Here is a 15566-nt window from a genome sequence, read left to right as displayed (position 1 = left end):
CCTATGACCCCAGCTGACTTCCTGCCCTTTGGGCAGGGGGCTGGACTTGATGATCTCCCGAGGTCCCTTCCAGCTCTAATGTCTATGAAATCTATGAATGTATGAAATCTAGAATGGCAACAATTTAGGGAGCTAAGCAAATCCTTCTTCTGCTACCACTTAAGTCCTAGGCCTATCATGATGCTGTCATGAAATTTTGCTGTTGTGCTTGTTGAGGAAAATATTATGGATTTCGTTCCTTAGGGTATAAGGAATTAATCTGATGTAATGGAGATCAGAATTTGGTCCCAGATTTGAAAAAACTATAAATCTCTTGTAGTGATCAGTCCATTAAAACTTGGGTGTATTTGGGGAAAAAATATTGCACTAGATTCTCAGCTGAGGTATACTGGTATAGTGTCTTTGGTTTCAAGAGATCTATATTCATTTTCATCAACATGGCTGACACAGAATTCCTTTCGATCACAATGGTCATTGTATTACAGACTAATTGGCATAAATTAAATTAATCCAAAAATAAAGAAAAAATATTAAATTGGCGTAAGTTAAATTAAAAACATCAACATTTTTAAAATATAGCCCATTTTAAATTACGTGTAGTCTATATAACTGGGAAGCGGTACTACAGAAAGAACTTTAGGAATCCAAAGACCACATTTTCTAGCCTTCCTCAAGCCTACTTTAAGAATTGTGCAGCCTGTGTCTGTGTTGGTGCATTTAGATCAAGTAGTCTGCTATGCAGATTACTTGCTTGGCCCGTGTACATTCCCATATGTGCCTGCAGCCCCATGCATGTAAAACTTCTGGTTGAGAAAGTGGGCCAAATTTGAAAATGTGACTTTAGGCATTATTTCAGTATTTTTTTGCTTCTGCTTCCGGTTTTGCACGTGTGTGTGTGTGTGTGTGTGTGTGTGTGTGTGTGTGTGTGTGTGTGTGTGTGTGTGTGTGTGAATAAAAGGAACAAACAAACAAACAAACAAACAGTTTAGCAAGGATGTGCACAGAGTTCTGCAAAAGTCAAAGGAAGTGTCAATAACTTTTCCCTAAGTCAGTTCTGTGTTGGCAAATCTGCAACATGAGTTTCTGAATTGCAAGCAGAATCTCATCAATTTTGAAGTCTATAAAATTCCTTTAATTTCCCAAAAGGACATATTTTTTTCTTTATTCTTATTGATCCAATCCCACACACTTTTTCTAGGCAAAACTCCTATTCATTTTAGCATGCTGTCCCTAAGAATGCATGTCTGACATTTAATTTACAGTTAGATCCTCTGCCACTGCCAGTAAGGATCTAAGAGGCACATACTGTAAAGGTGTTGTGCACACATATACATACACTTACACTTAACCTTCTACTGAATATGCCTCAAGAATCAGTATCCTGCTTAAAGAATCACATTTGACTTGCGTACGTCTAAAACTACCTTTTAAAGATGGGATAAATACCTTCCAAAAATAGCATCATGCATTTTTCACAGCAGGTGTCATTCATCAGATATGAGGCTGCATCTATACGTGTTGATAATAATAATTCAGTATGGTATACAATTCTCACTCATTACCAGTACCCCCAGGCTCTGACGGCAAGTAAAGTCAGTAGGGCAGTGCAAAAATGTTTAATCCAATAACAAATATTTAATCCTATAATGTGAATATTATTTTAAAAAAATATTCTGTAAGGAAAAGACTTTGAAGAGCTGGTATCTTCTTTTACTGCTCCAGCATTATGGTTTTTCTTCCAAGTGAAATAGTATGCTGACCCATGACCAAATCCTACCCCAGAAGATTACTCAAGACACTAGACTTTGGCAATGGGTAGGTCTGTGGCAGGCAATAAGAAGGAACTCGGATCTCAGAGGGTGCATCTACACATGTGCTTTAATGTGCATTAGCTTATTTTAATGTACATTAAAGTGCCACAAAAAACTGTGCTCTTTAGCTAATAAGCATTAAAATAGGCTAACACACATTTTTCTAGTACCTCACAGTAGAGGGTGTTTATACATGTGCTCTGGGCAGAGGGGCTTTAATTAGAACGGCTCCAAGAGCAGCTCTAATTAAAGTGCCCAGAGCGTTTCATGTGTCAGAGTCCCCACTCTTCAAAATAGCAGCAGGGTTGCTTTATCTAAAGCTTGCTGAATGAGCTTTAGATAAAGTGTCCACACCACCATTTTGAAGCACAGGGATGCTGATACATGAGATGCAGGAAGCTGCTGGAGCACGGTATTTGCCATGCTCCAGCAGATTTGATTAATTGGGTCTGCTCTGATGCACTGGAATTACAGTGCAATGGAGCAGCCTCCCTGCTCATGTATAGGCACCTGGAGGTACTAGATTTAATGTGCATTACCTAAAGGAAATTAATGAATGTGTAGACATGCCCAGAGTCACTCTGTGGCACATTTGTAATATTAACCCACAGTGCTTCCTGAGTAGTAGCTCCTGCAGGCTCTGGGATCTAACTGAAAAGGTCTGAATGGCAGATGTAGTTGCAGGGGGCACGTCTAATTCATTCCTATTTCCAAATTTTCCATTCCAACTAAGCTGATGTTTTTAAATAACTGTACAATGACACCAAGGTCTCTTTCCAGAGTCTTAATAGCTAGTTCAGAACCCAGCATTTGTGTATGTATAGCTGAAGTTATTTTTCCCCAGGTGCATTACCTTGCACTTGTCTGCCATTTTTTGCCCACTCTCTTAGCTTGGTGAGATGTTTCTGCAGCTCCTCTCCATTGGCTTGTACTTGACTACCAAGAATAATTTGGTATGATCTGCAAATTTGGAGATTTTACTCTGCACCCCCATTTCAAGATCACTGACAAAAATGTTGAACAAAATATGACTCAGCACAGATCCCTGTGGGACCCCACTTTTCATAGGATCATAGTACTTAAGGTCAGAAGGGACCTAAATAGATCATCAGGTCCGGCCCCCTGCCTCAAGCAGGAATGGGTACCAGGATCATATCACCCCAGACAAATATCTGTCCAGCCTCCTCTTGAAGACCCCCATGGTAGGAGGGAGCACCACCTCACTTGGGAGCCCATACCAGAGCCTGGCAACCTTAACTGTAAAGTAATGTCTCCTGATGTCCAGCCTGAACCTTCTCCCTAACAATTTTTTCCCATTATGCCTAATAACCCCAGGTGGTGCCTGGGGGAATGGAGACTCCCTCAATTCCCCCTGGTCCTCCTGGTGAGTTTATAGATGGCCACCAGATCCCCTCTCAGCATTCTCTTGTGGAGGTTGAATAGGTTCAGGCCCTTTAGCCTCACTTTGTAGGGCTTGCCATACTGCCCCTTGGCCAGGTGAGTGACCCTCCTTTGGACCCTCTCAATGCTAACCACATCCCTCTTGAAGTGTGGCACCCAGAACTGGACTCAGTACTCCAACTGTGGCCTGACCAGTGCCGCATAGAGGGGAAGGATCACCTCCCTGGACCTACTTGTGATGCATCTGTAGATGAACGACAAGGTGCGGTTAGCCTTACTGACTGCTTCCTTGCATTGGTGGCTCATGTCCATCCTGGAGTCCATAATGACTCCAAGATCCCTTTCTGCCACTGTGTTGACAACAAGGGTGTTCCCCAGCCTATAGGGGTATTGCTGGTTCCTTCTCCCTAGATGCAATACCTTGCACTTGTCTGCATTGAATTCCATCCTATTCTCATCCACCCACCTCTGTAACCTGTTTAGATCTAGCTGGATTCTGTCCCTCCCTCTAGCATGCCCACCTCGCCCTACATCTTGGTGTCATCAGCAAATTTGGATAGCGTGCATTCCACACCCACATCCAGATAGCTGATAAAGATGTTGAACAGTACAGGCCCCAGGACCGAGGCCTGGGGGACTCCACTGCCCACATCCCTCCAGGTCAAAAATGACCTGTCCACCACCACTCTCTGGGTTGACCATCTAGCCAATTTGCCACCCATCTGACTATGTAGGCATCAATGCCACAGTCACCAAGTTTTTTTAAGAGAATGTGGTGGGAAAGCATATCAAAGGCCTTCTTAAAGTCCAGGAAGATGACATCCACCCCGACACCCTCAACCAGGGACTTTGTGACCTGATCATAAAAAGAAACCAGGTTAGTCAGGCAGGACCTGCCCTCAGTGAATCCATGTTGGTTGTCCCTGAACATTACCTCCCCTGCTGGGCCCTTGCAGATGTGCTCCTTGATAATTTTCTCAAAAGTCTTCCCAAGGACCAAGGTAAGACTGACTGGCCTATAATTGCCAGGGTCCTCTTTTCTCCCCTTCTTGTAAATGGGGACCACACTGGCCTTTTTTCAATCCTCTAGTACCTGGCCAGTGCTCCATGAGCACTCATAGAGCCTGCCAGGGCCCTGCTATGACCCCTGCCAACTCCCTCAGCACCCTCACATGAAGAGGATCCAGACCTACTGATTTAAACATGTCCAGCCCCTCCAAAAGTTTCCTAACTAGGTCATCCCTGACCCTAGGCATGGCAGTGCCTCCCCTGGGTCCATCTGCAGTTCTAGTGGGGGAGATGTCCCGGTCCTTGTTCAGGAATATGGAGGGAAAGAATTCGTTAAAGAGGTCAGCTTTTTCATTTGCTGCATTCACCAGATTGCCAAGTCTATCCTGTAGGGGCCCCACATTACCTGGTGCCTTCTTCTTACTTCCTATGTATTTGAAAAAGGACTTTTTATTATCCTTAATTCTGGTCGCTAGCCCTAGCTCCATCTCTGCCTTGGCCTTCCTAGCAGCCTCCCTGCAGTGACGAGCAACAGAGGTGTAATCCTCCTTGGTGATAGCCCCTTGCTCCCACTGTTTGTATGCTTCCTTTTTTGCCTTCAGGCATCCCTGGATGCCTTTGCTGAGCCATGGGGGCTTCTTAGTACTCCTACTCCCCTTGGTGCACATTGGGACTGACTCCCTTTGGGCTTGGAGGATCATCTTGAGGAACAACCACCCGTCTTGGACTCCCATCTCATTGAAGCTCCGAGACCCCAATGCCTCAACTACTAACCTTCTTAGCTTACAGAAGCTGACTCTCCTGAAGTTAAGGACCTCTGCCTTTCTGCTTGATTTCACCATCCTGTGCTGGATAGTAAATTCCAGCAGGCAATGATCACTGTCGTCCAGGTGGTTGAGTACCCACAGACCCCTCACCAGGTCATCACCTGTGGCAAGGATCAAGTCCAGCAAGGCATTTTCTCTGGTGGGACTATGCACCTCCTGGGTTAGGTGGAGGTTCTGTATCCCCGGTAGGAACCTCCCTCCCTCCATCCTGAAGAGTGACCTTTTAGCCTTCGCTTTTGCTTTGTATCTTTTAACCAGCTCCGAATCCACAAAAGAACCTTCCCTCCAATCCTGCAGAAGGATTAAAAGCCTTTGGTGAGGGACCTTGTCAAATGCTTTTTGCAAGTTCAAATATATTATGTCCACATGCTTGTTGACACCCTCAAAGAATTCCAGCAGATTGGTGAGGCAGGATTTTCCTTTACAAAAACTTGCATTCCTCATCTACTCTCCTGTGATCTCTTATTTCTTTTTCAGCATTCTCTTGCATACTTTTACCTTTCCCCCAGCATCTTCAAATTAATCTAAATAGTAAGTTCCTTACCACTGTGATATAATAACACAACATTACTTACATAGTTGTCATTATTATGATGATATATAATATTATTTATAATAATGGTAACAGTCATATAACTCCAGCAGCTCAGGGCCCCATTGTATGAAAAACTGCACAAACACACAGTAAGCATTTCTGCCCAAAGCGCTTATGATCCAGTCATGTTGTAGTTGCTTTTTACATGCTCAGGAACTGAAGAGAATAATAGCATGTTACGGTCTTATCCTTCAAGAGTGGTTCCTGAAACATTGTGCCTGGATTTCCTAAAATCCTGGAGAAGTGCAAATGAAAAATTGGGAGGATGAAAATTACTCAGATATTTGAAGCTATAGGAAAGAAGTGAAGGTAAGTTTGAAACCCACATTTCTGACCTTACTTGGCTCCTTACAGAGTAGAGTTGTGAGGGCCCAGAGGATCTAAGATTACCCCAACACCCTTGCCATTTTCCCATTAAAGGAACCCAATCTTCTTTAGCTCTGAGGTTCCAGTAGCAGTTGTGGTTTGGCTCTGCCATGCCAGTATATCACGGTGAGAGGAAGTCTTTCTTTCCACTGATACTTCAAGTCACTGAGAAACTTGTCAATTCACAGCTTGTATTGACATGCCATACATTGACATCAGATACATACTGAGTGCTGACAACAGGATTTAGCTTAAGGTAACCAGGTCTATCAGCAAGAGTTGGGGAAAAAAAGTCTGAAATAGCACAGGCACAAATGGAAAAAATGCTTGTGGTCTCAGCACAATAAGACATGATGACTGCTGAGCTGCACTGTGAGCACAAATTTAAAGCTGCCTGAAGAAACAAAAGGCTAAAAGTCTGGAAAAGACATTTGCAGTGACAGATGAAGTCACTGAGGTAGTTATTTTGATAAAGGGAGTGCTCTGAGGGGAGGCAGAGTGATGTTGAACTGATGCTTTGGAAGGGAGAATCAGCATGTAAAAATGCAAGGAATTTGTTTTCATTCAAGTTACTTGCTCCATTTCAGTGAGAACTTACTATAAAAGCTGTGGTTAAAATCAGGGCAGCTTGAACACAGCTTCTCAATGTGATGGAGGGGGGTAGCTACTTGTTCTTTCTCCCATGATCTCAGTGAAATCTGCTCACTTAAAAACAGATCACCTCAGTTGCCCTATGCAGCCCCTCCCATTCACAGTGGAAGAACGAGAAAGTGAGGATGAAACAGGCACTGGGAATCTGCTTTGTACTCTGTCTATGCAAAGACAATCGTGCAGGTACCCTCAGGCACAAGGGTACCTACTGAGTGAGGCCAGAAGGAAATGCTTATACGTACATACCATGAACATTGAAAAGGAGCCTTAGCTCTATCTACAGAACTTCTCAACCCTAACAGTGTCAGAGAAAGGAGTCAAGACCTCTGGGTTACTCCCCTTTGCGGAGAAATAGGGGGATAGGATCACCAGTGACTTCCTTTATCAGGCTTTCCTTGGGAGAGGCAGATAAAGGGCTCTGTCAGCTCCTGAGATGGAAAGGCTTGAGAAGAAAGACTTTTCTTATTTTTCGAAGGGCAAAGGAGTTAATAGTGAGAAAAGGAAAGGAGGAAGAGAAAAGGGAGAGGGAAGAAGATGGAGGGAATAATGTAAAAGGGGTGAGAATGTAAAGCAATGGTGCTCAAATTTTGGCCCTGTAGGCCAGATGAGTCCCATGGGGCCAGGTTGGACTCCATACTCCAGGATCAGGCCTACACTCTGGGATTGGGCCCTGCATGGCCTTCAGTGGCACCTGCACACTGGCATTGGGTCCCATGCCACCTCTGTGCACCAGGATCTGGTCCTGGAGCCTCTCACTGGCCCAGCATGCCAAGATTGGGCCCAGGCCTTATACCACCTCTGTCTGGCCCATGTCCTGGTATTAGGTCCTGCACTGCCTCCACCTCGTCCCATATGCTGGGATGGGACTCTTAGGCCACCACTACCTGCTCTGTTGGCTAGGATCAGGCTTTGTGCTACCCTGCATGCCCAGTCTAGTGCTCAAGGCCATAGCCTGTGGGGCTCCCCATGAACCTGGATCTGGTCTGTGGGCTGGGGATTGAGCACCCCTGGCATAAAGGATTAGAAACAAGGAGCAAAAACAAAAATGCATGAAAAATTGAAAGAAGGTGAAGGAAGAGGGAAAGGGAAAGAGAGGAGAGAGCCTTAAAAGAAAGAGAAGAAAATTAAGAAAGGGGAAAGAGAAAGGGAAGTCACAACAAAGTAATAAATAGAGAAAGTAGACAAGTGAAGAGAAGAAAAGATAAAGGAGCTAGAGAAAGGCAAAATTAGGAAGGGAAGCTTTTCTTGCTGGTAACAGGACATCATTGTCAGCCATCAGTCTTGGGAGACCACAAAGATTGTGTCTTTGGTAGGTTACTGGGTACTACCACAGCTTCTTGAGTGGCTGAGGAGTTTGAAGTGCGATAGGCAGACCCTCTGGCAAGTTGCACATACAAATTCAGTTGAACATGCACTGGTATGTTGCGTACCGTTTTGTCTTGCCTGCCTCTGACACCTCTTCTCTAGATCATCATTGACCCACTCCATCTTGAAGCGTGTTAGTGCTCTCAACTATTCCAAATGCAATAGCTCCTTCTGCAGCCACCAAATAAAAGTCACTTCGCACTACAAAATTGCCCTTTTAACACTAACACTTTCCTTCAAGTCTACTCTCCCAACTTAAAATGGTCAGCCCATCTCCACTTCTTTATTTTTTCATTACAACAATAGAGACATGACTCCATGCCTGTTCCAAAAGTTCCACTGGCAAAGCTCTATTAAAGTTCTTGTTTTAATGTTATTTTAACCATCACTGCTCTTGTGAGATGATTATAGAGACCTTGGAAACAAGGACAGATAAAAGACATGCAGCCCGGAAGGCAATTAATGGTGAATCATTGTTTAAGGAGTGAGTCATGCTTCTGTGCATACATATGTCAAGCATGTGAAACTGGTGTAGCTTCACTAGATTAATCAGAATCAGTTTTGATTCTGAAAATTAAGTTTACTCTTCTATTTATGCTCACATAAGAAAACCCAGTTATACACAGCAGCTGTTTACTCACTCACTCACTCACTCACTCACTGTATCCATCTATCTATCTATCTATCTATCTGTGAAGATACTGATATAATTTTAGAGTCATAAATATGTTTTTCTTAAAGGTAAGGCCAAATTTTGGAATGGCTCTCACTGTAAAGAGGGGCCTTTGTGGGAATTGTTGTTGTGGGCAAAGTCATTGGGGGGGTGGGAATTGGGGCAACTGTCCCAGGCCCTGTGCTCTGGGGGGCCCTGTAGACAGTGCCATACAGGCCCCAGCAAGGGCACCACCTCTCCATGTGGCCGCCACACTCCTCTGGTTCCATGCTCCAGCCTCTCGCCACCCCCCTGCCTGCACAGGCCCTGCACAGGCTGATATGCCCTGGGCCCCACACACTCTTAGAGACGGCTCTGGCTGTGGGGTTTGTGCCCGGTGGGTTGAATGCCTTGCCATGGGGACCATGTTCTATGTGAGGGAGATTGCCTTGCTATGGGAAGCTTGCCCTGGAGTGTCTCCTGTGGGGATTGCTGTGCTTCTATGGCATGATGCTTTGTGCCAATTTGTTGGCTCCTGAACAAAGGGCAATCTAGGCAATCTATTTCCCCTCTTGTTCTCCCTGTGTCTTTACCCTGATGGTCTTCATCATTGGAACTCCCCACAAACACCATGAGTTTATTTTCCTTTCCTGTGTGCTGTGGAAGTATTACTGAACACATTTTAATAGCTGCAGAGCTAAGGAAAAGAAATTAAGGCTGCGTGTTTGCTGTGCAGACTGGACCATTGGACTTTCCTTGGTATAACTATTAGCCATTCTCTTTCACATATAGAGAGTGGATCTACACATGAAATTAATCTGAAGCAATAAACATCAGAGCATTTTGGGCCAGAGTAAACTCCTCCTGGCTGCAGCATTTACGTGTGTGCCTGGGACAACAGCAATTTGAGCCCTGGCTGGCTGGGCTGATTTGGCACAATTTATGCCTGTGGTCACTGTTTACATATGTGTTTCAGTACAATAAATTACTGTGCCATAAGATAGTACTGTTCCCAACAGAACTGTTCCCTGAGTTAATTAGTTTACTGCACCCTAAAACAAGCACATGTATAAACAGTGACACTTTACTACACAGGTAATTAATTTATTCTGCAGTAAAGTACACTGGGTAGATGCACCCAGTTATGCTTCATCCTCTTACAGTAGGACAGATCCTCTGCTGCTGTAAATTTGGGTAGTTTTACTGGTGCTACAGGAGCTACACTGACTTATAGAAACTTTACAGAAAGGATCTAGGCTGACACTGCATTTGTGGCACCCTGGGTATTAATACCAGAGTGCCATACACAGTTACCAGCCCCAGGTAAATTCGCATTACTTTTCAATTTGATTGCCCTGACAAAATAAGCTTATATTTCTATTAGATTCATTCCCTTAAATTTTCTGGAAAACATTGAGAAAAGGTAGATAAAAAAATGATTCTATTTCCTTTTCCTGTAGTAATTATGCAGCAATTATGTCTTTGCTTCATGTATTAAATGGTAAGGCATTTGCCAATGGAGAGCCAAATAAAGGTCCTGTGTCCAGCTTATGTACCTGTGCATCAGTGAGAGCAATTCTTTGTGCGAACACACTGGGCCAGAGTCTATTTCACCTTTTGTGTATCTGTGTGGACTTTATTAGACCTTGAAGATCCTTTAATGAATCTATTTTTGTAAAACATCCTTAAGATTGAGTCACAAAAGGCAGCAAGGAGGAAGAGGACCCATTTGCCTTTTGTTTGAATAGATTTTTTCTGGAACTTGAGCAGTGTCGTATAGAATCATACTCAAGTGCCCATAGCATTTTTCCAATTTTTGAAGAGCTGTTAGCATGCCAAAATTTGGTGGCATGGACAAGGCTCTGAGCGACTTACCTAAGTTAGGGGGACCCTGGGATGCCTTGAGATCCTTTCAAAAGTGTCACAGGGTGCCAAGAAATGCTAGTGCCATTAGATGTGCAAACAGGATTCACAAAACCCCGCCAGAGATTTCAAAGTTATCCACAGCATTAAAAACATTCTGACCTGCTGTGATCTTTCTCAGTTCTTTGCAATAGAAGAATTGCTCTATTATTTTTCTGTAGTAAAAAACAAGGGAGCTGGCATTTTCTGAGGGAAGCCTTCAGTCTAATGAGGTGTGCCTTAAGCCTAAAAAGGTTGAGAACCACTGACCTAAGGAAATCTGCAGAAGAACAGGGAGCTGGGGTCAGATATGATTCCCAGTCCAGTGGCACAGAAACATGGAAGGGTGGTACCGTTCCACTTACTACTGGCAACTGGCCAATGCTTATAAAACAGGCTGAACATGAAAAGTGCTTTGTAAATATTAAGTAGTATTTTTGCTTGTCTTCATTGTTAATTCAAATGTTCTCCCTTGGACCTTGCCTTTCATTTAAATAGTAGTTGTTTAAATTTCATAATTATAGTTCACAAAACCAAAAGTAATATTTGATAATTAGACCAGAAAGTAGAGGAAAAAAGTCATTGTTAAAATGAGATTCTATGATAATATGATTTTTTGGCATGTTATGAATCATTCATTTTAAATATATTTAGTAAGACCATTTAGTAACAACATTGCTTTCTTTTAGATAACCTCGAGCTTTAGAAAAACTTTGCTACATTATATGCAAACAATACATTCCTATTTTAGCTGGTATTTCACATGGCATTCATACTGTAGGTTGCAGCAATACCAGTGCTCATCGTCCTGCAGGCAACACTCTGCCTTGTTCTGACAGCCTTTCTTACTGCTTTTGGCTTTTGCATGAAAGAATTACACAAGAAGAGACTCATCACAGCTGTAGGGGCCAAAACTGGGATGTACTTGACATGCCCAAAATTGATGAAGCATTTGTGCTTTTCTTTGTACCAAACAAAGTAGTTCCTTTTTCTATAGGGCTAGAGAGAGCCAGGACTGTGGCCCATCAAAAATTTAAGCATCAACATGAAAGCACTGCCTGCAATATTGTCCTGGTAGGAAAACTGGCCCTCACAAGGGGATAGAGTTTTGATGAGTTTTAATTTTTGGATCCAACAACTTTTTTCAGAGAGAATAAAAACTCCAAAATAAAAATCTGTTAACAAGATCAACTCACCATCTAAACTGTAACCAGTGCTGGTAGTTTCATGGAAGTTTCACATTCCATATGAAAGGGAATTTTTACTAAATTCTGCAAGGTTACCCCTACGTGTAGCTCCTAAAGATAGAACAGACTGCATAAAATCATAGTAAGAATCAGTTCACATATGAAACATTTCTCATCTATCACACAGCACGGAGGCAGTGGCAGTTGATGGCATCAGCAGGAAAAGGCAGGCAGCCAGGACAAGTAAAAGGAGTATGGGAACACAGGGCCAGATTCAGATCTACAGGCCTGCCTCTTTGTGCTGGTGTGGTAGTATGAAGGGTGAGAAAGCAGTCATGCTCCCCTGGTTGGGGTAGTCCTGGGATAAGGAAACTCCTGTCTATCTTAGGAGAGCTCCTTTGCCATCCCTTCTCTTGGCCCCAAGACAGCACTACTCCACTCCAATTAATCTCAACTGGTGGGTGGCTTCAGAGGGCTAGAAACAGTCAGTGTAGCGCAGAGCAGCTGTAAGACTACTGCATATTATACCAGGCCGGGCACAGCCCTCAACCAGAATTCAGAAACTGCATTTTATGTCCTTTGTATTTTTACTACCTCCACAGTTGCACTCAGCTTCTTTTCAGCCCCTCTCACTCTGAGCAATAACTCTGCCCTATTTAAGGTTCTCCCTTTGTGCTCCTGTATGTGTGGGTATGTGGGTCTGGACATACAGGGCACATCCTGCTGCCACTGAAGTCCGCAGCACCACTTTTCACTCCATCAAAAATAACGACGGGAAACTGTTTCATGCCCAGATGGGCACTATGCTGTATCAAAGCACACACATTTCCTTTTGGGAAAGCTTGAGTCACAAGTAAAAATAAGTCATAAGGTTCATCCTTGTCATGTCAGACATCTGTCCATATGATCAAACAAAACATCCCCTTCAGAACTGTATCAGTTTAACCTAACAGACAATCGATATTCACAAAAATACCCAGAACAGGTAGAGTATGAAGCTGCTGCAGGTCAGCTTTGACAGCTTTGATAGCTTTCTCCTCCCCACATAAACAACACAAACCATGTATTCAGATAAAAGTATGTATCAATTAAAATGCAACTTTCATGTGGGACTTCGATACCATGAGAGGCAGAGTAAGTAGGGCGAAAGAGGAAGATGGGATTATCCTAGTGATCCTCTGATTCTACGGCAGCTGCTGTCGTTATTAGACCTAGACAGTGAGTTACACTGGATTACACATCTCATAGATTTCATAGACTTCAGGGCTGGAATGGACCTCGAGAGATCATCGAGTCCAGCCCTCTGCCCAAAGGGCAGGAAGTCAGCTGGGGTCATAGGATCCCAGCAAGATAAGCATCCAAGCATCTCAGCTAGTTTTAATCCAGTGATGTCAGTGACTGATGCTCAACAGAACGCTGGGAAATTCCTACATTCATGATTTTGTTGTATTGCAATGAGCATTTACATGGTTTCTCTTCTACTCTTTTCCCTTCCCATTTATCCCTTCAGCCCTCAACAAATTCTAGTTGGGAGATAACTCTAGTTTGAGACTAGTTTACTGTTTAGCAGGCATGTTTCAAGTCCTTCAAAATCCATAAACTGACTTGAAGACTGCTACATTTCATGGGGATCTGGCATAGGATTCACCATCCCATTTATGTTATGCTTCAGCATTATTGGAGGACTATAAATCATTCTTGTTCCCATTTGTTTCATAGTTTCTTTCTATGCTAGCAATGTTTGCAGTAGGGTAACTAGAAGTCTGGAGACAGTCCCAAGGGAGGTGGGGTGTCCCAGTGCACAATGAGGTTACCGCAGGTAATACTAATTTTTACATGAGAGGTTGTCACTATATAGATGTGATTACATTAGGACAAATTTCCCAAATGCGGGTAGGGATCAAATGTCTTTTCCCTTCCTTTAGGATTCACCTAGGTATCCAGTATTCCTTTTCTGTGATATTTAGATCACAGACACACATCTGTCTGTCTGTCTGTCTATCTATCTATCTATCTATCTATCTATCTATCTATCTATCCACACATTTTGGTGAAAGACAAATGCCTTTTCATTGGAAATGCTCTACCTGAGGGTCTAGAGATGCTCAAAGTATGTTAAAAATGTTTGGTGTTTAAGGAAAAAACATCTTAAACAGGTTTTATTTCACAATTGCTGGTTATTATGCATGTTGATTTATGTATACATCCATATCCTGTGCTAGAGTAAACCAGTCCATTACAATTAAGGCATCTACATCCAAAATTGCCACCTAGAATTTCTCCGCTCTGCTGATGCCTAACTCCCTAGGTGCTTTACTTTTTTACTTCACAGTTCCCTAGGCTCCTAGAGTTTTGCTTTCATGCATGCCCCAAATTGCCTCAGTTTGAGAAATGTCTATGCCTGGGTTCCAGAAATTAGGCATTGCCCACCCAAGTCCCTTGGCCGGCTAGATTCAGGTAAGTTTTCCCAAAGCATGCTTGACATACCTTGAGAGGATCAGACTCCCCATGAAATGCAGTGATGGCCATTGTGTTTGTGGAAGAAGAGAAGGTGTTACTACCCATCATTTGTATAATGGCCCAATGGTTAAACCAACCATTCAGGGAATGGGAGAACCCAGCCAGATGGGGTTAAAAGCCACAAATCCCACCCACTTTCTGGGAACCTGTCTTAACCGTGAGCCTCCTTTTCTATGTTGGGCAATTCCTACACTTGCTGTTCAAGCTGTGAAGAAAATAATTCAAGATTCAGAGAGGAAGAGAGAAAGTGCCCAAGAAGGCACTTGGGAGCATGACTGCAGCCCAATGAGCAGGGCACTCATTTGGGTTTTGGTTCATGGTCCCAGGACTGATTACGAATTTTACACTAAATCAAAGGTGTAGCAGCCAGGGGCTGTGGCCTGAGTGGCAGCAGTGGCAGGGGCCAGCAGCAGCAACAGTGACTGCCATTCTTGGTGCCTGGGGTCATTTCTGTCTTTGGGCAAGGAAGCTTGAATTATTTCTGCAGTGGCCCAACCTCACCAAGAGGTGTGAAGAGCTCACCCACCTAGCTTAGCCCCTAGCATGGTGCTCAGGAGACTCACCTGGGAGGCAGAGCTGTGTTTTTGAACCTCTTCAGGATGAGGAGGGAATAAAAAACATATTTTCCATCCTGGGTGAATGTTTTAACTCATAGGGTATTATAAAAAAGGTAGGTATATCACCTCCTCCTCCTTCCACCATCTTTTGAAAAAGAAGTGAAAATCCTGGTCAGCTTTTATAAAGAAAGAATATAGATATGTACCCCCAGGAGAGGGCTCTGATGGGTGGAACTGAAAAGGATAGTGGCAATCTCGGATACGGGCAGAATTTCTGACACATGCCTGTGCTCAGTGCTTTCTATTAGTTATCTTACTCTGAGGTCCCTAACTCTCCCCATGCACCATATAGGCAGCCCAGGTATATAACATAGGGTTCTGGATTCCACTCTGGGGCCAGACACCTAAAAATTACTCACTATAGTTAGATAGCTAAGTCTTTTATTGGAACTAGTCTATGAGATAAAATACTGGCCTCACAGATATTAACAAAAAAATTCCCACTGACTTTAACAGAGCTAAAATTTTCCCTCTGGTATGCAACTTCTCTTGTAGTAGCTTTCCAACCTCCCTTACCCCTAGATGACCAGCTCCCCCAGTGAACCTACCCTCCCCAGTCCTGCCTGCCCCATCCCCCCATTCCAACTTCAAGCAGCTCCTGGCTCTGGTGAACACTGGTAAAACTGGCACTAGGAGCAGCTTGCAGGTTGGGGGGGGGGGGAGG

The sequence above is a fragment of the Crocodylus porosus genome, unplaced genomic scaffold (genome assembly GCF_001723895.1).
Source record: "Crocodylus porosus isolate Cpor-Errol unplaced genomic scaffold, CroPor_comp1, whole genome shotgun sequence".
Taxonomy (NCBI): domain Eukaryota; kingdom Metazoa; phylum Chordata; order Crocodylia; family Crocodylidae; genus Crocodylus; species Crocodylus porosus.
The sequence above is the reverse complement of the archived record's forward strand: the minus strand, read 5'-3'. Positions refer to the sequence as shown.